This window comes from Eucyclogobius newberryi, unplaced genomic scaffold (assembly GCF_026437365.1).
Source record: "Eucyclogobius newberryi isolate DKJ021-1_F unplaced genomic scaffold, fEucNew1.0.hap1 SCAF_32, whole genome shotgun sequence".
Lineage (NCBI taxonomy): Eukaryota > Metazoa > Chordata > Actinopteri > Gobiiformes > Gobiidae > Eucyclogobius > Eucyclogobius newberryi.
The window spans coordinates 1,053,509-1,071,767 of NW_027315968.1; the positions used below are offsets into that span (position 1 = coordinate 1,053,509).

At 51.9% G+C, this 18,259-nt stretch overlaps 53 non-coding genes across 53 annotated transcripts; 25 read left to right on the top strand and 28 right to left on the bottom strand.

Moving 5' to 3' along the window:
- The first annotated feature begins 31 nt into the window (after window positions 1-31).
- trnav-cac (transfer RNA valine (anticodon CAC)) lies at window positions 32-104 on the top strand. Its single transcript has one exon. It is a non-coding gene; the product is annotated as a tRNA-Val (tRNA).
- A 415-nt stretch (window positions 105-519) lies between these two features.
- On the bottom strand, window positions 520-711 carry LOC140375017 (U2 spliceosomal RNA). Its single transcript, XR_011929336.1, has one exon. It is a non-coding gene; the product is annotated as a U2 spliceosomal RNA (small nuclear RNA).
- A 165-nt stretch (window positions 712-876) lies between these two features.
- Window positions 877-1,042, bottom strand: LOC140374865 (U1 spliceosomal RNA). The gene has a single exon (XR_011929191.1). It is a non-coding gene; the product is annotated as a U1 spliceosomal RNA (small nuclear RNA).
- A 287-nt stretch (window positions 1,043-1,329) lies between these two features.
- LOC140375164 (U5 spliceosomal RNA) lies at window positions 1,330-1,443 on the bottom strand. Its single transcript, XR_011929470.1, has one exon. It is a non-coding gene; the product is annotated as a U5 spliceosomal RNA (small nuclear RNA).
- A 134-nt stretch (window positions 1,444-1,577) lies between these two features.
- Window positions 1,578-1,650, top strand: trnav-aac (transfer RNA valine (anticodon AAC)). Its single transcript has one exon. It is a non-coding gene; the product is annotated as a tRNA-Val (tRNA).
- A 197-nt stretch (window positions 1,651-1,847) lies between these two features.
- Window positions 1,848-1,919, top strand: trnad-guc (transfer RNA aspartic acid (anticodon GUC)). Its single transcript has one exon. It is a non-coding gene; the product is annotated as a tRNA-Asp (tRNA).
- An 81-nt stretch (window positions 1,920-2,000) lies between these two features.
- On the top strand, window positions 2,001-2,073 carry trnav-cac (transfer RNA valine (anticodon CAC)). The gene has a single exon. It is a non-coding gene; the product is annotated as a tRNA-Val (tRNA).
- Window positions 2,074-2,489: 416 nt separating this feature from the next.
- On the bottom strand, window positions 2,490-2,681 carry LOC140375018 (U2 spliceosomal RNA). Its single transcript, XR_011929337.1, has one exon. It is a non-coding gene; the product is annotated as a U2 spliceosomal RNA (small nuclear RNA).
- Window positions 2,682-2,846: 165 nt separating this feature from the next.
- Window positions 2,847-3,012, bottom strand: LOC140374867 (U1 spliceosomal RNA). The gene has a single exon (XR_011929193.1). It is a non-coding gene; the product is annotated as a U1 spliceosomal RNA (small nuclear RNA).
- A 287-nt stretch (window positions 3,013-3,299) lies between these two features.
- LOC140375165 (U5 spliceosomal RNA) lies at window positions 3,300-3,413 on the bottom strand. Its single transcript, XR_011929471.1, has one exon. It is a non-coding gene; the product is annotated as a U5 spliceosomal RNA (small nuclear RNA).
- Window positions 3,414-3,823: 410 nt separating this feature from the next.
- On the top strand, window positions 3,824-3,895 carry trnad-guc (transfer RNA aspartic acid (anticodon GUC)). Its single transcript has one exon. It is a non-coding gene; the product is annotated as a tRNA-Asp (tRNA).
- An 81-nt stretch (window positions 3,896-3,976) lies between these two features.
- Window positions 3,977-4,049, top strand: trnav-cac (transfer RNA valine (anticodon CAC)). The gene has a single exon. It is a non-coding gene; the product is annotated as a tRNA-Val (tRNA).
- A 416-nt stretch (window positions 4,050-4,465) lies between these two features.
- Window positions 4,466-4,657, bottom strand: LOC140375019 (U2 spliceosomal RNA). Its single transcript, XR_011929338.1, has one exon. It is a non-coding gene; the product is annotated as a U2 spliceosomal RNA (small nuclear RNA).
- A 165-nt stretch (window positions 4,658-4,822) lies between these two features.
- On the bottom strand, window positions 4,823-4,988 carry LOC140374899 (U1 spliceosomal RNA). The gene has a single exon (XR_011929223.1). It is a non-coding gene; the product is annotated as a U1 spliceosomal RNA (small nuclear RNA).
- A 287-nt stretch (window positions 4,989-5,275) lies between these two features.
- LOC140375166 (U5 spliceosomal RNA) lies at window positions 5,276-5,389 on the bottom strand. Its single transcript, XR_011929472.1, has one exon. It is a non-coding gene; the product is annotated as a U5 spliceosomal RNA (small nuclear RNA).
- Window positions 5,390-5,493: 104 nt separating this feature from the next.
- Window positions 5,494-5,565, top strand: trnad-guc (transfer RNA aspartic acid (anticodon GUC)). Its single transcript has one exon. It is a non-coding gene; the product is annotated as a tRNA-Asp (tRNA).
- An 81-nt stretch (window positions 5,566-5,646) lies between these two features.
- trnav-cac (transfer RNA valine (anticodon CAC)) lies at window positions 5,647-5,719 on the top strand. Its single transcript has one exon. It is a non-coding gene; the product is annotated as a tRNA-Val (tRNA).
- Window positions 5,720-6,134: 415 nt separating this feature from the next.
- On the bottom strand, window positions 6,135-6,326 carry LOC140375020 (U2 spliceosomal RNA). Its single transcript, XR_011929339.1, has one exon. It is a non-coding gene; the product is annotated as a U2 spliceosomal RNA (small nuclear RNA).
- A 165-nt stretch (window positions 6,327-6,491) lies between these two features.
- On the bottom strand, window positions 6,492-6,657 carry LOC140374868 (U1 spliceosomal RNA). Its single transcript, XR_011929194.1, has one exon. It is a non-coding gene; the product is annotated as a U1 spliceosomal RNA (small nuclear RNA).
- Window positions 6,658-6,944: 287 nt separating this feature from the next.
- On the bottom strand, window positions 6,945-7,058 carry LOC140375167 (U5 spliceosomal RNA). The gene has a single exon (XR_011929473.1). It is a non-coding gene; the product is annotated as a U5 spliceosomal RNA (small nuclear RNA).
- A 134-nt stretch (window positions 7,059-7,192) lies between these two features.
- Window positions 7,193-7,265, top strand: trnav-aac (transfer RNA valine (anticodon AAC)). Its single transcript has one exon. It is a non-coding gene; the product is annotated as a tRNA-Val (tRNA).
- Window positions 7,266-7,468: 203 nt separating this feature from the next.
- On the top strand, window positions 7,469-7,540 carry trnad-guc (transfer RNA aspartic acid (anticodon GUC)). The gene has a single exon. It is a non-coding gene; the product is annotated as a tRNA-Asp (tRNA).
- Window positions 7,541-7,621: 81 nt separating this feature from the next.
- On the top strand, window positions 7,622-7,694 carry trnav-cac (transfer RNA valine (anticodon CAC)). Its single transcript has one exon. It is a non-coding gene; the product is annotated as a tRNA-Val (tRNA).
- A 415-nt stretch (window positions 7,695-8,109) lies between these two features.
- Window positions 8,110-8,301, bottom strand: LOC140375022 (U2 spliceosomal RNA). Its single transcript, XR_011929340.1, has one exon. It is a non-coding gene; the product is annotated as a U2 spliceosomal RNA (small nuclear RNA).
- A 165-nt stretch (window positions 8,302-8,466) lies between these two features.
- Window positions 8,467-8,632, bottom strand: LOC140374869 (U1 spliceosomal RNA). The gene has a single exon (XR_011929195.1). It is a non-coding gene; the product is annotated as a U1 spliceosomal RNA (small nuclear RNA).
- Window positions 8,633-8,919: 287 nt separating this feature from the next.
- On the bottom strand, window positions 8,920-9,033 carry LOC140375168 (U5 spliceosomal RNA). Its single transcript, XR_011929474.1, has one exon. It is a non-coding gene; the product is annotated as a U5 spliceosomal RNA (small nuclear RNA).
- Window positions 9,034-9,167: 134 nt separating this feature from the next.
- On the top strand, window positions 9,168-9,240 carry trnav-aac (transfer RNA valine (anticodon AAC)). Its single transcript has one exon. It is a non-coding gene; the product is annotated as a tRNA-Val (tRNA).
- Window positions 9,241-9,443: 203 nt separating this feature from the next.
- trnad-guc (transfer RNA aspartic acid (anticodon GUC)) lies at window positions 9,444-9,515 on the top strand. The gene has a single exon. It is a non-coding gene; the product is annotated as a tRNA-Asp (tRNA).
- Window positions 9,516-9,596: 81 nt separating this feature from the next.
- Window positions 9,597-9,669, top strand: trnav-cac (transfer RNA valine (anticodon CAC)). The gene has a single exon. It is a non-coding gene; the product is annotated as a tRNA-Val (tRNA).
- Window positions 9,670-10,084: 415 nt separating this feature from the next.
- Window positions 10,085-10,276, bottom strand: LOC140375023 (U2 spliceosomal RNA). The gene has a single exon (XR_011929341.1). It is a non-coding gene; the product is annotated as a U2 spliceosomal RNA (small nuclear RNA).
- Window positions 10,277-10,441: 165 nt separating this feature from the next.
- Window positions 10,442-10,607, bottom strand: LOC140374870 (U1 spliceosomal RNA). Its single transcript, XR_011929196.1, has one exon. It is a non-coding gene; the product is annotated as a U1 spliceosomal RNA (small nuclear RNA).
- Window positions 10,608-10,894: 287 nt separating this feature from the next.
- Window positions 10,895-11,008, bottom strand: LOC140375169 (U5 spliceosomal RNA). Its single transcript, XR_011929475.1, has one exon. It is a non-coding gene; the product is annotated as a U5 spliceosomal RNA (small nuclear RNA).
- Window positions 11,009-11,142: 134 nt separating this feature from the next.
- Window positions 11,143-11,215, top strand: trnav-aac (transfer RNA valine (anticodon AAC)). Its single transcript has one exon. It is a non-coding gene; the product is annotated as a tRNA-Val (tRNA).
- Window positions 11,216-11,418: 203 nt separating this feature from the next.
- On the top strand, window positions 11,419-11,490 carry trnad-guc (transfer RNA aspartic acid (anticodon GUC)). The gene has a single exon. It is a non-coding gene; the product is annotated as a tRNA-Asp (tRNA).
- An 81-nt stretch (window positions 11,491-11,571) lies between these two features.
- Window positions 11,572-11,644, top strand: trnav-cac (transfer RNA valine (anticodon CAC)). Its single transcript has one exon. It is a non-coding gene; the product is annotated as a tRNA-Val (tRNA).
- A 415-nt stretch (window positions 11,645-12,059) lies between these two features.
- Window positions 12,060-12,251, bottom strand: LOC140375024 (U2 spliceosomal RNA). Its single transcript, XR_011929342.1, has one exon. It is a non-coding gene; the product is annotated as a U2 spliceosomal RNA (small nuclear RNA).
- A 165-nt stretch (window positions 12,252-12,416) lies between these two features.
- On the bottom strand, window positions 12,417-12,582 carry LOC140374871 (U1 spliceosomal RNA). The gene has a single exon (XR_011929197.1). It is a non-coding gene; the product is annotated as a U1 spliceosomal RNA (small nuclear RNA).
- A 287-nt stretch (window positions 12,583-12,869) lies between these two features.
- Window positions 12,870-12,983, bottom strand: LOC140375171 (U5 spliceosomal RNA). The gene has a single exon (XR_011929477.1). It is a non-coding gene; the product is annotated as a U5 spliceosomal RNA (small nuclear RNA).
- Window positions 12,984-13,392: 409 nt separating this feature from the next.
- Window positions 13,393-13,464, top strand: trnad-guc (transfer RNA aspartic acid (anticodon GUC)). The gene has a single exon. It is a non-coding gene; the product is annotated as a tRNA-Asp (tRNA).
- Window positions 13,465-13,545: 81 nt separating this feature from the next.
- On the top strand, window positions 13,546-13,618 carry trnav-cac (transfer RNA valine (anticodon CAC)). Its single transcript has one exon. It is a non-coding gene; the product is annotated as a tRNA-Val (tRNA).
- A 414-nt stretch (window positions 13,619-14,032) lies between these two features.
- Window positions 14,033-14,224, bottom strand: LOC140375025 (U2 spliceosomal RNA). Its single transcript, XR_011929343.1, has one exon. It is a non-coding gene; the product is annotated as a U2 spliceosomal RNA (small nuclear RNA).
- A 165-nt stretch (window positions 14,225-14,389) lies between these two features.
- LOC140374872 (U1 spliceosomal RNA) lies at window positions 14,390-14,555 on the bottom strand. The gene has a single exon (XR_011929198.1). It is a non-coding gene; the product is annotated as a U1 spliceosomal RNA (small nuclear RNA).
- Window positions 14,556-14,846: 291 nt separating this feature from the next.
- Window positions 14,847-14,960, bottom strand: LOC140375172 (U5 spliceosomal RNA). Its single transcript, XR_011929478.1, has one exon. It is a non-coding gene; the product is annotated as a U5 spliceosomal RNA (small nuclear RNA).
- A 134-nt stretch (window positions 14,961-15,094) lies between these two features.
- On the top strand, window positions 15,095-15,167 carry trnav-aac (transfer RNA valine (anticodon AAC)). The gene has a single exon. It is a non-coding gene; the product is annotated as a tRNA-Val (tRNA).
- Window positions 15,168-15,370: 203 nt separating this feature from the next.
- trnad-guc (transfer RNA aspartic acid (anticodon GUC)) lies at window positions 15,371-15,442 on the top strand. The gene has a single exon. It is a non-coding gene; the product is annotated as a tRNA-Asp (tRNA).
- An 81-nt stretch (window positions 15,443-15,523) lies between these two features.
- trnav-cac (transfer RNA valine (anticodon CAC)) lies at window positions 15,524-15,596 on the top strand. Its single transcript has one exon. It is a non-coding gene; the product is annotated as a tRNA-Val (tRNA).
- Window positions 15,597-16,011: 415 nt separating this feature from the next.
- On the bottom strand, window positions 16,012-16,203 carry LOC140375026 (U2 spliceosomal RNA). The gene has a single exon (XR_011929344.1). It is a non-coding gene; the product is annotated as a U2 spliceosomal RNA (small nuclear RNA).
- A 165-nt stretch (window positions 16,204-16,368) lies between these two features.
- On the bottom strand, window positions 16,369-16,534 carry LOC140374873 (U1 spliceosomal RNA). Its single transcript, XR_011929199.1, has one exon. It is a non-coding gene; the product is annotated as a U1 spliceosomal RNA (small nuclear RNA).
- Window positions 16,535-16,821: 287 nt separating this feature from the next.
- LOC140375173 (U5 spliceosomal RNA) lies at window positions 16,822-16,935 on the bottom strand. The gene has a single exon (XR_011929479.1). It is a non-coding gene; the product is annotated as a U5 spliceosomal RNA (small nuclear RNA).
- A 134-nt stretch (window positions 16,936-17,069) lies between these two features.
- Window positions 17,070-17,142, top strand: trnav-aac (transfer RNA valine (anticodon AAC)). The gene has a single exon. It is a non-coding gene; the product is annotated as a tRNA-Val (tRNA).
- A 200-nt stretch (window positions 17,143-17,342) lies between these two features.
- On the top strand, window positions 17,343-17,414 carry trnad-guc (transfer RNA aspartic acid (anticodon GUC)). The gene has a single exon. It is a non-coding gene; the product is annotated as a tRNA-Asp (tRNA).
- An 81-nt stretch (window positions 17,415-17,495) lies between these two features.
- On the top strand, window positions 17,496-17,568 carry trnav-cac (transfer RNA valine (anticodon CAC)). The gene has a single exon. It is a non-coding gene; the product is annotated as a tRNA-Val (tRNA).
- A 416-nt stretch (window positions 17,569-17,984) lies between these two features.
- On the bottom strand, window positions 17,985-18,176 carry LOC140375027 (U2 spliceosomal RNA). The gene has a single exon (XR_011929345.1). It is a non-coding gene; the product is annotated as a U2 spliceosomal RNA (small nuclear RNA).
- Between the last annotated feature and the right edge of the window lie 83 nt (window positions 18,177-18,259).

Consider the following 18,259-nt stretch of genomic DNA (forward strand, 5'->3'; position numbering starts at 1 on the left):
TGTCCCACCAACGTACCTGCGCTACACTATCGCTTCTGTAGTGTAGCGGTTATCACGTTTGCCTCACACGCAAAAGGTCCCCGGCTCGAAACCGGGCAGAAGCACGCCCTCATGCGAAGACTTTACTTGTCGAGGATGGGTTTGAAAGTCGGTGTTGCGTTTGACCCCCCCCCCAAAAAAAAACAAAACAACTAGTCACATGTACTGTACTCCACAAAGGGGCCACTCAAATTCCAAAGGTGGCCTATTTTGCACAAGGGTTTACGTGGAATGGGCTACCTCCCAAGGGGGTTGGGTTTAGGAACAGATACTTCACCTTCCCTCCCCCTCTTCTCCAGTCAGGGCTTTTGGCGGGAGATTTGAAATATCCAGCCCTTCCACTCAAAACGTCGCCGAGAATTTTTGTCCACTTCCGGAGCAGACAAACGGCAAGGAAGCGTTTAACATGAGGGTATGATGGCACATTTGCATGTAACGTGACGGCGAAAACAAACTGAATGACTTTTTTTAACCTGAGAGAGGAGGTGCACCGTTCTCGGAGGTACTGCAATACCGAGCCGATGCGTGGAGTGGACGGAGCAAGCCCCAAATTCCATCTCCCTGGTCCAAAAATCAATTTAATATACGGTCCCCGGGTAGGGGACGTATCAGATATTAAACTGATAAGAACAGATACTACACTTGATCTTAGCCAAAAGGCCGAGAAGCGATGCCCACAATGGGTTCGGGGAGCAGTGAGCTCTCCCCACGCTGACCCTCCCGTCAACGGTCCAAAGCGGCGCCCGCGCAAAGCGCCCGGCGGAGGGGCCGGAGCGCGAGCGGCGTACATGGAAACGACCCTTTGGTTTTTTTTTTTTTTCCTCTGACAAAAAACAAGAGGGGAGAGCGCGAACGCAGTCCCCCACTACCAGAAATTATGCAGTTGAGATTCCCACATTTGGGGAATTCACAGGGGTCAGCACATCCTGTTTGTGCAATGGACGAGCCTCGCCCTGGGTGAACCACCTTCCTGATCATGGTGTCGCCCCTGCCAGGTAAGTATGAGTTGCTCCGCTCCGAGCCAAGGCCCAGGCCCTGGAAGAGGCAATGTGGCAGCATGGTCCTTCCGGCCATTTGCATGGACCAGCTTCCACCCGACGATTGAGCCCCAGGTTAAACGGCAGCGATACACACGCAAGTCTGTGCGTTCTAAGCACTCTTTTTTACTTCTAAAGTTCTTGAACACGGGATGCCAAACGGAGGGTACGCAAGGGCATGTTTAAAGGCCGACAAGACACAACCTTTGCTCTTGGAGGATGACCGCTTGCTTGCTTTAGACATAGGTAGAAAAGCCCCGCATTGAAGCAGGGCATCAAAAAATTGGAAAGATCTCTTGTTGTCCCTCTCCACGGAAATCTTTAGTAAAAGGCGAAAGATTTATACGCTCTGAAGAGAAACAAGAGTGCCACGTTGCAGCGCCACACGGCGTCCAGTACTTGAGGGCACACGGGGCTTCATCACGGGCAGTGTACTTCTGTTCACGCGCTCATTTGCATCGGCGGTCGCGCGGCAAAAGGGACACGACAGGCTCGCACGTCGTTTCTGTAGTGTAGCGGTTATCACGTTCGCCTAACGCGCGAAAGGTCCTCGGCTCGAAACCGGGCAGAAACAAAGCCTCCTTTTATGTTTGCTTCAATCTTTAACACGGTTCATTCCAAACTCGATGGTTTATTCCTAGAAAAGAGGGAGGAGCGGAGGAATTGTCGGCGTAGTCCTTCAAACTTTTCATCACAGAGATCGGGGGAAAAAGACACCGACACACACGCCCCAAAAAAAAAAAAAAAGGGGCCCCCCTGCAGCCCCATATCTCCTCGTTAGTATAGTGGACAGTATCTCCGCTTGTCACGCGGAAGACCTGGGTTCGATTCCCAGACGGGGAGAGAAAGTGCGTTTTACCCAGCACGAAAGCGTTGCACTGACGCTGAGGACTTGTCCCACCAACGTACCTGCGCTACACTATCGCTTCTGTAGTGTAGCGGTTATCACGTTTGCCTCACACGCAAAAGGTCCCCGGCTCGAAACCGGGCAGAAGCACGCCCTCATGCGAAGACTTTACTTGTCGAGGATGGGTTTGAAAGTCGGTGTTGCGTTTGACCCCCCCCCCCAAAAAAAAACAAAACAACTAGTCACATGTACTGTACTCCACAAAGGGGCCACTCAAATTCCAAAGGTGGCCTATTTTGCACAAGGGTTTACGTGGAATGGGCTACCTACCAAGGGGGTTGGGTTTAGGAACAGATACTTCACCTTCCCTCCCCCTCTTCTCCAGTCAGGGCTTTTGGCGGGAGATTTGAAATATCCAGCCCTTCCACTCAAAACGTCTCCGAGAATTTTTGTCCACTTCCGGAGCAGACAAACGGCAAGGAAGCGTTTAACATGAGGGTATGATGGCACATTTGCATGTAACGTGACGGCGAAAACAAACTGAATGACTTTTTTTAACCTGAGAGAGGAGGTGCACCGTTCTCGGAGGTACTGCAATACCGAGCCGATGCGTGGAGTGGACGGAGCAAGCCCCAAATTCCATCTCCCTGGTCCAAAAATCAATTTAATATACGGTCCCCGGGTAGGGGACGTATCAGATATTAAACTGATAAGAACAGATACTACACTTGATCTTAGCCAAAAGGCCGAGAAGCGATGCCCACAATGGGTTCGGGGAGCAGTGAGCTCTCCCCACGCTGACCCTCCCGTCAACGGTCCAAAGCGGCGCCCGCGCAAAGCGCCCGGCGGAGGGGCCGGAGCGCGAGCGGCGTACATGGAAACGACCCTTTGGTTTTTTTTTTTTTTCCTCTGACAAAAAACAAGAGGGGAGAGCGCGAACGCAGTCCCCCACTACCAGAAATTATGCAGTTGAGATTCCCACATTTGGGGAATTCACAGGGGTCAGCACATCCTGTTTGTGCAATGGACGAGCCTCGCCCTGGGTGAACCACCTTCCTGATCATGGTGTCGCCCCTGCCAGGTAAGTATGAGTTGCTCCGCTCCGAGCCAAGGCCCAGGCCCTGGAAGAGGCAATGTGGCAGCATGGTCCTTCCGGCCATTTGCATGGACCAGCTTCCACCCGACGATTGAGCCCCAGGTTAAACGGCAGCGATACACACGCAAGTCTGTGCGTTCTAAGCACTCTTTTTTACTTTTAAAGTTCTTGAACACGGGATGCCAAACGGAGGGTACGCAAGGGCATGTTTAAAGGCCGACAAGACACAACCTTTGCTCTTGGAGGATGACCGCTTGCTTGCTTTAGACATAGGTAGAAAAGCCCCGCATTGAAGCAGGGCATCAAAAAATTGGAAAGATCTCTTGTTGTCCCTCTCCACGGAAATCTTTAGTAAAAGGCGAAAGATTTATACGCTCTGAAGAGAAACAAGAGTGCCACGTTGCAGCGCCACACGGCGTCCAGTACTTGAGGGCACACGGGGCTTCATCACGGGCAGTGTACTTCTGTTCACGCGCTCATTTGCATCGGCGGTCGCGCGGCAAAAGGGACACGACAGGCTCGCACGTCGTTTCTGTAGTGTTGCGGTTATCACGTTCGCCTAACGCGCGAAAGGTCCTCGGCTCGAAACCGGGCAGAAACAAAGCCTCCTTTTATGTTTGCTTCAATCTTTAACACGGTTCATTCCAAACTCGATGGTTTATTCCTAGAAAAGAGGGAGGAGCGGAGGAATTGTCGGCGTAGTCCTTCAAACTTTTCATCACAGAGATCGGGGGAAAAAGACACCGACACACACGCCCCCAAAAAAAAAAAAAAAAAAAAGGGGCCCCCCTGCAGCCCCATATGTCCTCGTTAGTATAGTGGACAGTATCTCCGCTTGTCACGCGGAAGACCTGGGTTCGATTCCCAGACGGGGAGAGAAAGTGCGTTTTACCCAGCACGAAAGCGTTGCACTGACGCTGAGGACTTGTCCCACCAACGTACCTGCGCTACACTATCGCTTCTGTAGTGTAGCGGTTATCACGTTTGCCTCACACGCAAAAGGTCCCCGGCTCGAAACCGGGCAGAAGCACGCCCTCATGCGAAGACTTTACTTGTCGAGGATGGGTTTGAAAGTCGGTGTTGCGTTTGACCCCCCCCCAAAAAAAAAAAAAAAACAACTAGTCACATGTACTGTACTCCACAAAGGGGCCACTCAAATTCCAAAGGTGGCCTATTTTGCACAAGGGTTTACGTGGAATGGGCTACCTCCCAAGGGGGTTGGGTTTAGGAACAGATACTTCACCTTCCCTCCCCCTCTTCTCCAGTCAGGGCTTTTGGCGGGAGATTTGAAATATCCAGCCCTTCCACTCAAAACGTCTCCGAGAATTTTTGTCCACTTCCGGAGCAGACAAACGGCAAGGAAGCGTTTAACATGAGGGTATGATGGCACATTTGCATGTAACGTGACGGCGAAAACAAACTGAATGACTTTTTTTAACCTGAGAGAGGAGGTGCACCGTTCTCGGAGGTACTGCAATACCGAGCCGATGCGTGGAGTGGACGGAGCAAGCCCCAAATTCCATCTCCCTGGTCCAAAAATCAATTTAATATACGGTCCCCGGGTAGGGGACGTATCAGATATTAAACTGATAAGAACAGATACTACACTTGATCTTAGCCAAAAGGCCGAGAAGCGATGCCCACAATGGGTTCGGGGAGCAGTGAGCTCTCCCCACGCTGACCCTCCCGTCAACGGTCCAAAGCGGCGCCCGCGCAAAGCGCCCGGCGGAGGGGCCGGAGCGCGAGCGGCGTACATGGAAACGACCCTTTGGGTTTTTTTTTTTTTCCTCTGACAAAAAACAAGAGGGGAGAGCGCGAACGCAGTCCCCCACTACCAGAAATTATGCAGTTGAGATTCCCACATTTGGGGAATTCACAGGGGTCAGCACATCCTGTTTGTGCAATGGACGAGCCTCGCCCTGGGTGAAACACCTTCCTGATCATGGTGTCGCCCCTGCCAGGTAAGTATGAGTTGCTCCGCTCCGAGCCAAGGCCCAGGCCCTGGAAGAGGCAATGTGGCAGCATGGTCCTTCCGGCCATTTGCATGGACCAGCTTCCACCCGACGATTGAGCCCCAGGTTAAACGGCAGCGATACACACGCAAGTCTGTGCGTTCTAAGCACTCTTTTTTACTTTTAAAGTTCTTGAACACGGGATGCCAAACGGAGGGTACGCAAGGGCATGTTTAAAGGCCGACAAGACACAACCTTTGCTCTTGGAGGATGACCGCTTGCTTGCTTTAGACATAGGTAGAAAAGCCCCGCATTGAAGCAGGGCATCAAAAAATTGGAAAGATCTCTTGTTGTCCCTCTCCACGGAAATCTTTAGTAAAAGGCGAAAGATTTATACGCTCTGAAGAGAAACAAGAGTGCCACGTTGCAGCGCCACATGGGGCGATCGGGGGAAAAAGACACCGACACACACGCCCCAAAAAAAAAAAAAAAAAAAAAGGGGCCCCCCTGCAGCCCCATATGTCCTCGTTAGTATAGTGGACAGTATCTCCGCTTGTCACGCGGAAGACCTGGGTTCGATTCCCAGACGGGGAGAGAAAGTGCGTTTTACCCAGCACGAAAGCGTTGCACTGACGCTGAGGACTTGTCCCACCAACGTACCTGCGCTACACTATCGCTTCTGTAGTGTAGCGGTTATCACGTTTGCCTCACACGCAAAAGGTCCCCGGCTCGAAACCGGGCAGAAGCACGCCCTCATGCGAAGACTTTACTTGTCGAGGATGGGTTTGAAAGTCGGTGTTGCGTTTGACCCCCCCCCAAAAAAAAAAAAAAACAACTAGTCACATGTACTGTACTCCACAAAGGGGCCACTCAAATTCCAAAGGTGGCCTATTTTGCACAAGGGTTTACGTGGAATGGGCTACCTCCCAAGGGGGTTGGGTTTAGGAACAGATACTTCACCTTCCCTCCCCCTCTTCTCCAGTCAGGGCTTTTGGCGGGAGATTTGAAATATCCAGCCCTTCCACTCAAAACGTCTCCGAGAATTTTTGTCCACTTCCGGAGCAGACAAACGGCAAGGAAGCGTTTAACATGAGGGTATGATGGCACATTTGCATGTAACGTGACGGCGAAAACAAACTGAATGACTTTTTTTAACCTGAGAGAGGAGGTGCACCGTTCTCGGAGGTACTGCAATACCGAGCCGATGCGTGGAGTGGACGGAGCAAGCCCCAAATTCCATCTCCCTGGTCCAAAAATCAATTTAATATACGGTCCCCGGGTAGGGGACGTATCAGATATTAAACTGATAAGAACAGATACTACACTTGATCTTAGCCAAAAGGCCGAGAAGCGATGCCCACAATGGGTTCGGGGAGCAGTGAGCTCTCCCCACGCTGACCCTCCCGTCAACGGTCCAAAGCGGCGCCCGCGCAAAGCGCCCGGCGGAGGGGCCGGAGCGCGAGCGGCGTACATGGAAACGACCCTTTGGGTTTTTTTTTTTTTCCTCTGACAAAAAACAAGAGGGGAGAGCGCGAACGCAGTCCCCCACTACCAGAAATTATGCAGTTGAGATTCCCACATTTGGGGAATTCACAGGGGTCAGCACATCCTGTTTGTGCAATGGACGAGCCTCGCCCTGGGTGAACCACCTTCCTGATCATGGTGTCGCCCCTGCCAGGTAAGTATGAGTTGCTCCGCTCCGAGCCAAGGCCCAGGCCCTGGAAGAGGCAATGTGGCAGCATGGTCCTTCCGGCCATTTGCATGGACCAGCTTCCACCCGACGATTGAGCCCCAGGTTAAACGGCAGCGATACACACGCAAGTCTGTGCGTTCTAAGCACTCTTTTTTACTTTTAAAGTTCTTGAACACGGGATGCCAAACGGAGGGTACGCAAGGGCATGTTTAAAGGCCGACAAGACACAACCTTTGCTCTTGGAGGATGACCGCTTGCTTGCTTTAGACATAGGTAGAAAAGCCCCGCATTGAAGCAGGGCATCAAAAAATTGGAAAGATCTCTTGTTGTCCCTCTCCACGGAAATCTTTAGTAAAAGGCGAAAGATTTATACGCTCTGAAGAGAAACAAGAGTGCCACGTTGCAGCGCCACACGGCGTCCAGTACTTGAGGGCACACGGGGCTTCATCACGGGCAGTGTACTTCTGTTCACGCGCTCATTTGCATCGGCGGTCGCGCGGCAAAAGGGACACGACAGGCTCGCACGTCGTTTCTGTAGTGTAGCGGTTATCACGTTCGCCTAACGCGCGAAAGGTCCTCGGCTCGAAACCGGGCAGAAACAAAGCCTCCTTTTATGTTTGCTTCAATCTTTAACACGGTTCATTCCAAACTCGATGGTTTATTCCTAGAAAAGAGGGAGGAGCGGAGGAATTGTCGGCGTAGTCCTTCAAACTTTTCATCACAGAGATCGGGGGAAAAAGACACCGACACACACGCCCCAAAAAAAAAAAAAAAAAAAAAGGGGCCCCCCTGCAGCCCCATATGTCCTCGTTAGTATAGTGGACAGTATCTCCGCTTGTCACGCGGAAGACCTGGGTTCGATTCCCAGACGGGGAGAGAAAGTGCGTTTTACCCAGCACGAAAGCGTTGCACTGACGCTGAGGACTTGTCCCACCAACGTACCTGCGCTACACTATCGCTTCTGTAGTGTAGCGGTTATCACGTTTGCCTCACACGCAAAAGGTCCCCGGCTCGAAACCGGGCAGAAGCACGCCCTCATGCGAAGACTTTACTTGTCGAGGATGGGTTTGAAAGTCGGTGTTGCGTTTGACCCCCCCCCCAAAAAAAAACAAAACAACTAGTCACATGTACTGTACTCCACAAAGGGGCCACTCAAATTCCAAAGGTGGCCTATTTTGCACAAGGGTTTACGTGGAATGGGCTACCTCCCAAGGGGGTTGGGTTTAGGAACAGATACTTCACCTTCCCTCCCCCTCTTCTCCAGTCAGGGCTTTTGGCGGGAGATTTGAAATATCCAGCCCTTCCACTCAAAACGTCGCCGAGAATTTTTGTCCACTTCCGGAGCAGACAAACGGCAAGGAAGCGTTTAACATGAGGGTATGATGGCACATTTGCATGTAACGTGACGGCGAAAACAAACTGAATGACTTTTTTTAACCTGAGAGAGGAGGTGCACCGTTCTCGGAGGTACTGCAATACCGAGCCGATGCGTGGAGTGGACGGAGCAAGCCCCAAATTCCATCTCCCTGGTCCAAAAATCAATTTAATATACGGTCCCCGGGTAGGGGACGTATCAGATATTAAACTGATAAGAACAGATACTACACTTGATCTTAGCCAAAAGGCCGAGAAGCGATGCCCACAATGGGTTCGGGGAGCAGTGAGCTCTCCCCACGCTGACCCTCCCGTCAACGGTCCAAAGCGGCGCCCGCGCAAAGCGCCCGGCGGAGGGGCCGGAGCGCGAGCGGCGTACATGGAAACGACCCTTTGGGTTTTTTTTTTTTTCCTCTGACAAAAAACAAGAGGGGAGAGCGCGAACGCAGTCCCCCACTACCAGAAATTATGCAGTTGAGATTCCCACATTTGGGGAATTCACAGGGGTCAGCACATCCTGTTTGTGCAATGGACGAGCCTCGCCCTGGGTGAACCACCTTCCTGATCATGGTGTCGCCCCTGCCAGGTAAGTATGAGTTGCTCCGCTCCGAGCCAAGGCCCAGGCCCTGGAAGAGGCAATGTGGCAGCATGGTCCTTCCGGCCATTTGCATGGACCAGCTTCCACCCGACGATTGAGCCCCAGGTTAAACGGCAGCGATACACACGCAAGTCTGTGCGTTCTAAGCACTCTTTTTTACTTTTAAAGTTCTTGAACACGGGATGCCAAACGGAGGGTACGCAAGGGCATGTTTAAAGGCCGACAAGACACAACCTTTGCTCTTGGAGGATGACCGCTTGCTTGCTTTAGACATAGGTAGAAAAGCCCCGCATTGAAGCAGGGCATCAAAAAATTGGAAAGATCTCTTGTTGTCCCTCTCCACGGAAATCTTTAGTAAAAGGCGAAAGATTTATACGCTCTGAAGAGAAACAAGAGTGCCACGTTGCAGCGCCACACGGCGTCCAGTACTTGAGGGCACACGGGGCTTCATCACGGGCAGTGTACTTCTGTTCACGCGCTCATTTGCATCGGCGGTCGCGCGGCAAAAGGGACACGACAGGCTCGCACGTCGTTTCTGTAGTGTAGCGGTTATCACGTTCGCCTAACGCGCGAAAGGTCCTCGGCTCGAAACCGGGCAGAAACAAAGCCTCCTTTTATGTTTGCTTCAATCTTTAACACGGTTCATTCCAAACTCGATGGTTTATTCCTAGAAAAGAGGGAGGAGCGGAGGAATTGTCGGCGTAGTCCTTCAAACTTTTCATCACAGAGATCGGGGGAAAAAGACACCGACACACACGCCCCAAAAAAAAAAAAAAAAAAAAAGGGGCCCCCCTGCAGCCCCATATGTCCTCGTTAGTATAGTGGACAGTATCTCCGCTTGTCACGCGGAAGACCTGGGTTCGATTCCCAGACGGGGAGAGAAAGTGCGTTTTACCCAGCACGAAAGCGTTGCACTGACGCTGAGGACTTGTCCCACCAACGTACCTGCGCTACACTATCGCTTCTGTAGTGTAGCGGTTATCACGTTTGCCTCACACGCAAAAGGTCCCCGGCTCGAAACCGGGCAGAAGCACGCCCTCATGCGAAGACTTTACTTGTCGAGGATGGGTTTGAAAGTCGGTGTTGCGTTTGACCCCCCCCCCAAAAAAAAACAAAACAACTAGTCACATGTACTGTACTCCACAAAGGGGCCACTCAAATTCCAAAGGTGGCCTATTTTGCACAAGGGTTTACGTGGAATGGGCTACCTCCCAAGGGGGTTGGGTTTAGGAACAGATACTTCACCTTCCCTCCCCCTCTTCTCCAGTCAGGGCTTTTGGCGGGAGATTTGAAATATCCAGCCCTTCCACTCAAAACGTCGCCGAGAATTTTTGTCCACTTCCGGAGCAGACAAACGGCAAGGAAGCGTTTAACATGAGGGTATGATGGCACATTTGCATGTAACGTGACGGCGAAAACAAACTGAATGACTTTTTTTAACCTGAGAGAGGAGGTGCACCGTTCTCGGAGGTACTGCAATACCGAGCCGATGCGTGGAGTGGACGGAGCAAGCCCCAAATTCCATCTCCCTGGTCCAAAAATCAATTTAATATACGGTCCCCGGGTAGGGGACGTATCAGATATTAAACTGATAAGAACAGATACTACACTTGATCTTAGCCAAAAGGCCGAGAAGCGATGCCCACAATGGGTTCGGGGAGCAGTGAGCTCTCCCCACGCTGACCCTCCCGTCAACGGTCCAAAGCGGCGCCCGCGCAAAGCGCCCGGCGGAGGGGCCGGAGCGCGAGCGGCGTACATGGAAACGACCCTTTGGGTTTTTTTTTTTTTCCTCTGACAAAAAACAAGAGGGGAGAGCGCGAACGCAGTCCCCCACTACCAGAAATTATGCAGTTGAGATTCCCACATTTGGGGAATTCACAGGGGTCAGCACATCCTGTTTGTGCAATGGACGAGCCTCGCCCTGGGTGAACCACCTTCCTGATCATGGTGTCGCCCCTGCCAGGTAAGTATGAGTTGCTCCGCTCCGAGCCAAGGCCCAGGCCCTGGAAGAGGCAATGTGGCAGCATGGTCCTTCCGGCCATTTGCATGGACCAGCTTCCACCCGACGATTGAGCCCCAGGTTAAACGGCAGCGATACACACGCAAGTCTGTGCGTTCTAAGCACTCTTTTTTACTTTTAAAGTTCTTGAACACGGGATGCCAAACGGAGGGTACGCAAGGGCATGTTTAAAGGCCGACAAGACACAACCTTTGCTCTTGGAGGATGACCGCTTGCTTGCTTTAGACATAGGTAGAAAAGCCCCGCATTGAAGCAGGGCATCAAAAAATTGGAAAGATCTCTTGTTGTCCCTCTCCACGGAAATCTTTAGTAAAAGGCGAAAGATTTATACGCTCTGAAGAGAAACAAGAGTGCCACGTTGCAGCGCCACACGGCGTCCAGTACTTGAGGGCACACGGGGCTTCATCACGGGCAGTGTACTTCTGTTCACGCGCTCATTTGCATCGGCGGTCGCGCGGCAAAAGGGACACGACAGGCTCGCACGTCGTTTCTGTAGTGTAGCGGTTATCACGTTCGCCTAACGCGCGAAAGGTCCTCGGCTCGAAACCGGGCAGAAACAAAGCCTCCTTTTATGTTTGCTTCAATCTTTAACACGGTTCATTCCAAACTCGATGGTTTATTCCTAGAAAAGAGGGAGGAGCGGAGGAATTGTCGGCGTAGTCCTTCAAACTTTTCATCACAGAGATCGGGGGAAAAAGACACCGACACACACGCCCCAAAAAAAAAAAAAAAAAAAAAGGGGCCCCCCTGCAGCCCCATATGTCCTCGTTAGTATAGTGGACAGTATCTCCGCTTGTCACGCGGAAGACCTGGGTTCGATTCCCAGACGGGGAGAGAAAGTGCGTTTTACCCAGCACGAAAGCGTTGCACTGACGCTGAGGACTTGTCCCACCAACGTACCTGCGCTACACTATCGCTTCTGTAGTGTAGCGGTTATCACGTTTGCCTCACACGCAAAAGGTCCCCGGCTCGAAACCGGGCAGAAGCACGCCCTCATGCGAAGACTTTACTTGTCGAGGATGGGTTTGAAAGTCGGTGTTGCGTTTGACCCCCCCCCAAAAAAAAAAAAAAAAAACTAGTCACATGTACTGTACTCCACAAAGGGGCCACTCAAATTCCAAAGGTGGCCTATTTTGCACAAGGGTTTACGTGGAATGGGCTACCTCCCAAGGGGGTTGGGTTTAGGAACAGATACTTCACCTTCCCTCCCCCTCTTCTCCAGTCAGGGCTTTTGGCGGGAGATTTGAAATATCCAGCCCTTCCACTCAAAACGTCTCCGAGAATTTTTGTCCACTTCCGGAGCAGACAAACGGCAAGGAAGCGTTTAACATGAGGGTATGATGGCACATTTGCATGTAACGTGACGGCGAAAACAAACTGAATGACTTTTTTTAACCTGAGAGAGGAGGTGCACCGTTCTCGGAGGTACTGCAATACCGAGCCGATGCGTGGAGTGGACGGAGCAAGCCCCAAATTCCATCTCCCTGGTCCAAAAATCAATTTAATATACGGTCCCCGGGTAGGGGACGTATCAGATATTAAACTGATAAGAACAGATACTACACTTGATCTTAGCCAAAAGGCCGAGAAGCGATGCCCACAATGGGTTCGGGGAGCAGTGAGCTCTCCCCACGCTGACCCTCCCGTCAACGGTCCAAAGCGGCGCCCGCGCAAAGCGCCCGGCGGAGGGGCCGGAGCGCGAGCGGCGTACATGGAAACGACCCTTTGGGTTTTTTTTTTTTTCCTCTGACAAAAAACAAGAGGGGAGAGCGCGAACGCAGTCCCCCACTACCAGAAATTATGCAGTTGAGATTCCCACATTTGGGGAATTCACAGGGGTCAGCACATCCTGTTTGTGCAATGGACGAGCCTCGCCCTGGGTGAACCACCTTCCTGATCATGGTGTCGCCCCTGCCAGGTAAGTATGAGTTGCTCCGCTCCGAGCCAAGGCCCAGGCCCTGGAAGAGGCAATGTGGCAGCATGGTCCTTCCGGCCATTTGCATGGACCAGCTTCCACCCGACGATTGAGCCCCAGGTTAAACGGCAGCGATACACACGCAAGTCTGTGCGTTCTAAGCACTCTTTTTTACTTTTAAAGTTCTTGAACACGGGATGCCAAACGGAGGGTACGCAAGGGCATGTTTAAAGGCCGACAAGACACAACCTTTGCTCTTGGAGGATGACCGCTTGCTTGCTTTAGACATAGGTAGAAAAGCCCCGCATTGAAGCAGGGCATCAAAAAATTGGAAAGATCTCTTGTTGTCCCTCTCCACGGAAATCTTTAGTAAAAGGCGAAAGATTTATACGCTCTGAAGAGAAACAAGAGTGCCACGTTGCAGCGCCACACGGCGTCCAGTACTTGAGGGCACACGGGGCTTCATCACGGGCAGTGTACTTCTGTTCACGCGCTCATTTGCATCGGCGGTCGCGCGGCAAAAGGGACACGACAGGCTCGCACGTCGTTTCTGTAGTGTAGCGGTTATCACGTTCGCCTAATGCGCGAAAGGTCCTCGGCTCGAAACCGGGCAGAAACAAAGCCTCCTTTTATGTTTGCTTCAATCTTTAACACGGTTCATTCCAAACTCGATGGTTTATTCCTAGAAAAGAGGGAGGAGCGGAGGAATTGTCGGCGTAGTCCTTCAAACTTTTCATCACAGAGATCGGGGGAAAAAGACACCGACACACACGCCCCAAAAAAAAAAAAAAAAAAAAGGGGCCCCCCTGCAGCCCCATATGTCCTCGTTAGTATAGTGGACAGTATCTCCGCTTGTCACGCGGAAGACCTGGGTTCGATTCCCAGACGGGGAGAGAAAGTGCGTTTTACCCAGCACGAAAGCGTTGCACTGACGCTGAGGACTTGTCCCACCAACGTACCTGCGCTACACTATCGCTTCTGTAGTGTAGCGGTTATCACGTTTGCCTCACACGCAAAAGGTCCCCGGCTCGAAACCGGGCAGAAGCACGCCCTCATGCGAAGACTTTACTTGTCGAGGATGGGTTTGAAAGTCGGTGTTGCGTTTGACCCCCCCCCAAAAAAAAACAAAACAACTAGTCACATGTACTGTACTCCACAAAGGGGCCACTCAAATTCCAAAGGTGGCCTATTTTGCACAAGGGTTTACGTGGAATGGGCTACCTCCCAAGGGGGTTGGGTTTAGGAACAGATACTTCACCTTCCCTCCCCCTCTTCTCCAGTCAGGGCTTTTGGCGGGAGATTTGAAATATCCAGCCCTTCCACTCAAAACGTCTCCGAGAATTTTTGTCCACTTCCGGAGCAGACAAACGGCAAGGAAGCGTTTAACATGAGGGTATGATGGCACATTTGCATGTAACGTGACGGCGAAAACAAACTGAATGACTTTTTTTAACCTGAGAGAGGAGGTGCACCGTTCTCGGAGGTACTGCAATACCGAGCCGATGCGTGGAGTGGACGGAGCAAGCCCCAAATTCCATCTCCCTGGTCCAAAAATCAATTTAATATACGGTCCCCGGGTAGGGGACGTATCAGATATTAAACTGATAAGAACAGATACTACACTTGATCTTAGCCAAAAGGCCGAGAAGCGATGCCCACAATGGGTTCGGGGAGCAGTGAGCTCTCCCCACGCTGACCCTCCCGTCAACGGTCCAAAGCGGCGCCCGCGCAAAGCGCCCGGCGGAGGGGCCGGAGCGCGAGCGGCGTACATGGAAACGACCCTTTGGGTTTTTTTTTTTTTCCTCTGACAAAAAACAAGAGGGGAGAGCGCGAACGCAGTCCCCCACTACCAGAAATTATGCAGTTGAGATTCCCACATTTGGGGAATTCACAGGGGTCAGCACATCCTGTTTGTGCAATGGACGAGCCTCGCCCTGGGTGAACCACCTTCCTGATCATGGTGTCGCCCCTGCCAGGTAAGTATGAGTTGCTCCGCTCCGAGCCAAGGCCCAGGCCCTGGAAGAGGCAATGTGGCAGCATGGTCCTTCCGGCCATTTGCATGGACCAGCTTCCACCCGACGATTGAGCCCCAGGTTAAACGGCAGCGATACACACGCAAGTCTGTGCGTTCTAAGCACTCTTTTTTACTTTTAAAGTTCTTGAACACGGGATGCCAAACGGAGGGTACGCAAGGGCATGTTTAAAGGCCGACAAGACACAACCTTTGCTCTTGGAGGATGATCGCTTGCTTGCTTGCTTTAGACATAGGTAGAAAAGCCCCGCATTGAAGCAGGGCATCAAAAAATTGGAAAGATCTCTTGTTGTCCCTCTCCACGGAAATCTTTAGTAAAAGGCGAAAGATTTATACGCTCTGAAGAGAAACAAGAGTGCCACGTTGCAGCGCCACACGGCGTCCAGTACTTGAGGGCACACGGGGCTTCATCACGGGCAGTGTACTTCTGTTCACGCGCTCATTTGCATCGGCGGTCGCGCGGCAAAAGGGACACGACAGGCTCGCACGTCGTTTCTGTAGTGTAGCGGTTATCACGTTCGCCTAACGCGCGAAAGGTCCTCGGCTCGAAACCGGGCAGAAACAAAGCCTCCTTTTATGTTTGCTTCAATCTTTAACACGGTTCATTCCAAACTCGATGGTTTATTCCTAGAAAAGAGGGAGGAGCGGAGGAATTGTCGGCGTAGTCCTTCAAACTTTTCATCACAGAGATCGGGGGAAAAAGACACCGACACACACGCCCCAAAAAAAAAAAAAAAAAAAAAGGGGCCCCCCTGCAGCCCCATATGTCCTCGTTAGTATAGTGGACAGTATCTCCGCTTGTCACGCGGAAGACCTGGGTTCGATTCCCAGACGGGGAGAGAAAGTGCGTTTTACCCAGCACGAAAGCGTTGCACTGACGCTGAGGACTTGTCCCACCAACGTACCTGCGCTACACTATCGCTTCTGTAGTGTAGCGGTTATCACGTTTGCCTCACACGCAAAAGGTCCCCGGCTCGAAACCGGGCAGAAGCACGCCCTCATGCGAAGACTTTACTTGTCGAGGATGGGTTTGAAAGTCGGTGTTGCGTTTGACCCCCCCCCCCAAAAAAAACAAAACAACTAGTCACATGTACTGTACTCCACAAAGGGGCCACTCAAATTCCAAAGGTGGCCTATTTTGCACAAGGGTTTACGTGGAATGGGCTACCTCCCAAGGGGGTTGGGTTTAGGAACAGATACTTCACCTTCCCTCCCCCTCTTCTCCAGTCAGGGCTTTTGGCGGGAGATTTGAAATATCCAGCCCTTCCACTCAAAACGTCTCCGAGAATTTTTGTCCACTTCCGGAGCAGACAAACGGCAAGGAAGCGTTTAACATGAGGGTATGATGGCACATTTGCATGTAACGTGACGGCGAAAACAAACTGAATGACTTTTTTTAACCTGAGAGAGGAGGTGCACCGTTCTCGGAGGTACTGCAATACCGAGCCGATGCGTGGAGTGGACGGAGCAAGCCCCAAATTCCATCTCCCTGGTCCAAAAATCAATTTAATATACGGTCCCCGGGTAGGGGACGTATCAGATATTAAACTGATAAGAACAGATACTACACTTGATCTTAGCCAAAAGGCCGAGAAGCGATGCCCACAATGGGTTCGGGGAGCAGTGAGCTCTCCCCACGCTGACCCTCCCGTCAACGGTCCAAAGCGGCGCCCGCGCAAAGCGCCCGGCGGAGGGGCCGGAGCGCGAGCGGCGTACATGGAAACGACCCTTTGGGTTTTTTTTTTTTTCCTCTGACAAAAAACAAGAGGGGAGAGCGCGAACGCAGTCCCCCACTACCAGAAATTATGCAGTTGAGATTCCCACATTTGGGGAATTCACAGGGGTCAGCACATCCTGTTTGTGCAATGGACGAGCCTCGCCCTGGGTGAACCACCTTCCTGATCATGGTGTCGCCCCTGCCAGGTAAGTATGAGTTGCTCCGCTCCGAGCCAAGGCCCAGGCCCTGGAAGAGGCAATGTGGCAGCATGGTCCTTCCGGCCATTTGCATGGACCAGCTTCCACCCGACGATTGAGCCCCAGGTTAAACGGCAGCGATACACACGCAAGTCTGTGCGTTCTAAGCACTCTTTTTTACTTTTAAAGTTCTTGAACACGGGATGCCAAACGGAGGGTACGCAAGGGCATGTTTAAAGGCCGACAAGACACAACCTTTGCTCTTGGAGGATGACCGCTTGCTTGCTTTAGACATAGGTAGAAAAGCCCCGCATTGAAGCAGGGCATCAAAAAATTGGAAAGATCTCTTGTTGTCCCTCTCCACGGAAATCTTTAGTAAAAGGCGAAAGATTTATACGCTCTGAAGAGAAACAAGAGTGCCACGTTGCAGCGCCACACGGCGTCCAGTACTTGAGGGCACACGGGGCTTCATCACGGGCAGTGTACTTCTGTTCACGCGCTCATTTGCATCGGCGGTCGCGCGGCAAAAGGGACACGACAGGCTCGCACGTCGTTTCTGTAGTGTAGCGGTTATCACGTTCGCCTAACGCGCGAAAGGTCCTCGGCTCGAAACCGGGCAGAAACAAAGCCTCCTTTTATGTTTGCTTCAATCTTTAACACGGTTCATTCCAAACTCGATGGTTTATTCCTAGAAAAGAGGGAGGAGCGGAGGAATTGTCGGCGTAGTCCTTCAAACTTTTCATCACAGAGATCGGGGGAAAAAGACACCGACACACACGCCCCAAGAAAAAAAAAAAAAAAGGGGCCCCCCTGCAGCCCCATATGTCCTCGTTAGTATAGTGGACAGTATCTCCGCTTGTCACGCGGAAGACCTGGGTTCGATTCCCAGACGGGGAGAGAAAGTGCGTTTTACCCAGCACGAAAGCGTTGCACTGACGCTGAGGACTTGTCCCACCAACGTACCTGCGCTACACTATCGCTTCTGTAGTGTAGCGGTTATCACGTTTGCCTCACACGCAAAAGGTCCCCGGCTCGAAACCGGGCAGAAGCACGCCCTCATGCGAAGACTTTACTTGTCGAGGATGGGTTTGAAAGTCGGTGTTGCGTTTGACCCCCCCCCCCAAAAAAAAACAAAACAACTAGTCACATGTACTGTACTCCACAAAGGGGCCACTCAAATTCCAAAGGTGGCCTATTTTGCACAAGGGTTTACGTGGAATGGGCTACCTCCCAAGGGGGTTGGGTTTAGGAACAGATACTTCACCTTCCCTCCCCCTCTTCTCCAGTCAGGGCTTTTGGCGGGAGATTTGAAATATCCAGCCCTTCCACTCAAAACGTCTCCGAGAATTTTTGTCCACTTCCGGAGCAGACAAACGGCAAGGAAGCGTTTAACATGAGGGTATGATGGCACATTTGCATGTAACGTGACGGCGAAAACAAACTGAATGACTTTTTTTAACCTGAGAGAGGAGGTGCACCGTTCTCGGAGGTACTGCAATACCGAGCCGATGCGTGGAGTGGACGGAGCAAGCCCCAAATTCCATCTCCCTGGTCCAAAAATCAATTTAATATACGGTCCCCGGGTAGGGGACGTATCAGATATTAAACTGATAAGAACAGATACTACACTTGATCTTAGCCAAAAGGCCGAGAAGCGATGCCCACAATGGGTTCGGGGAGCAGTGAGCTCTCCCCACGCTGACCCTCCCGTCAACGGTCCAAAGCGGCGCCCGCGCAAAGCG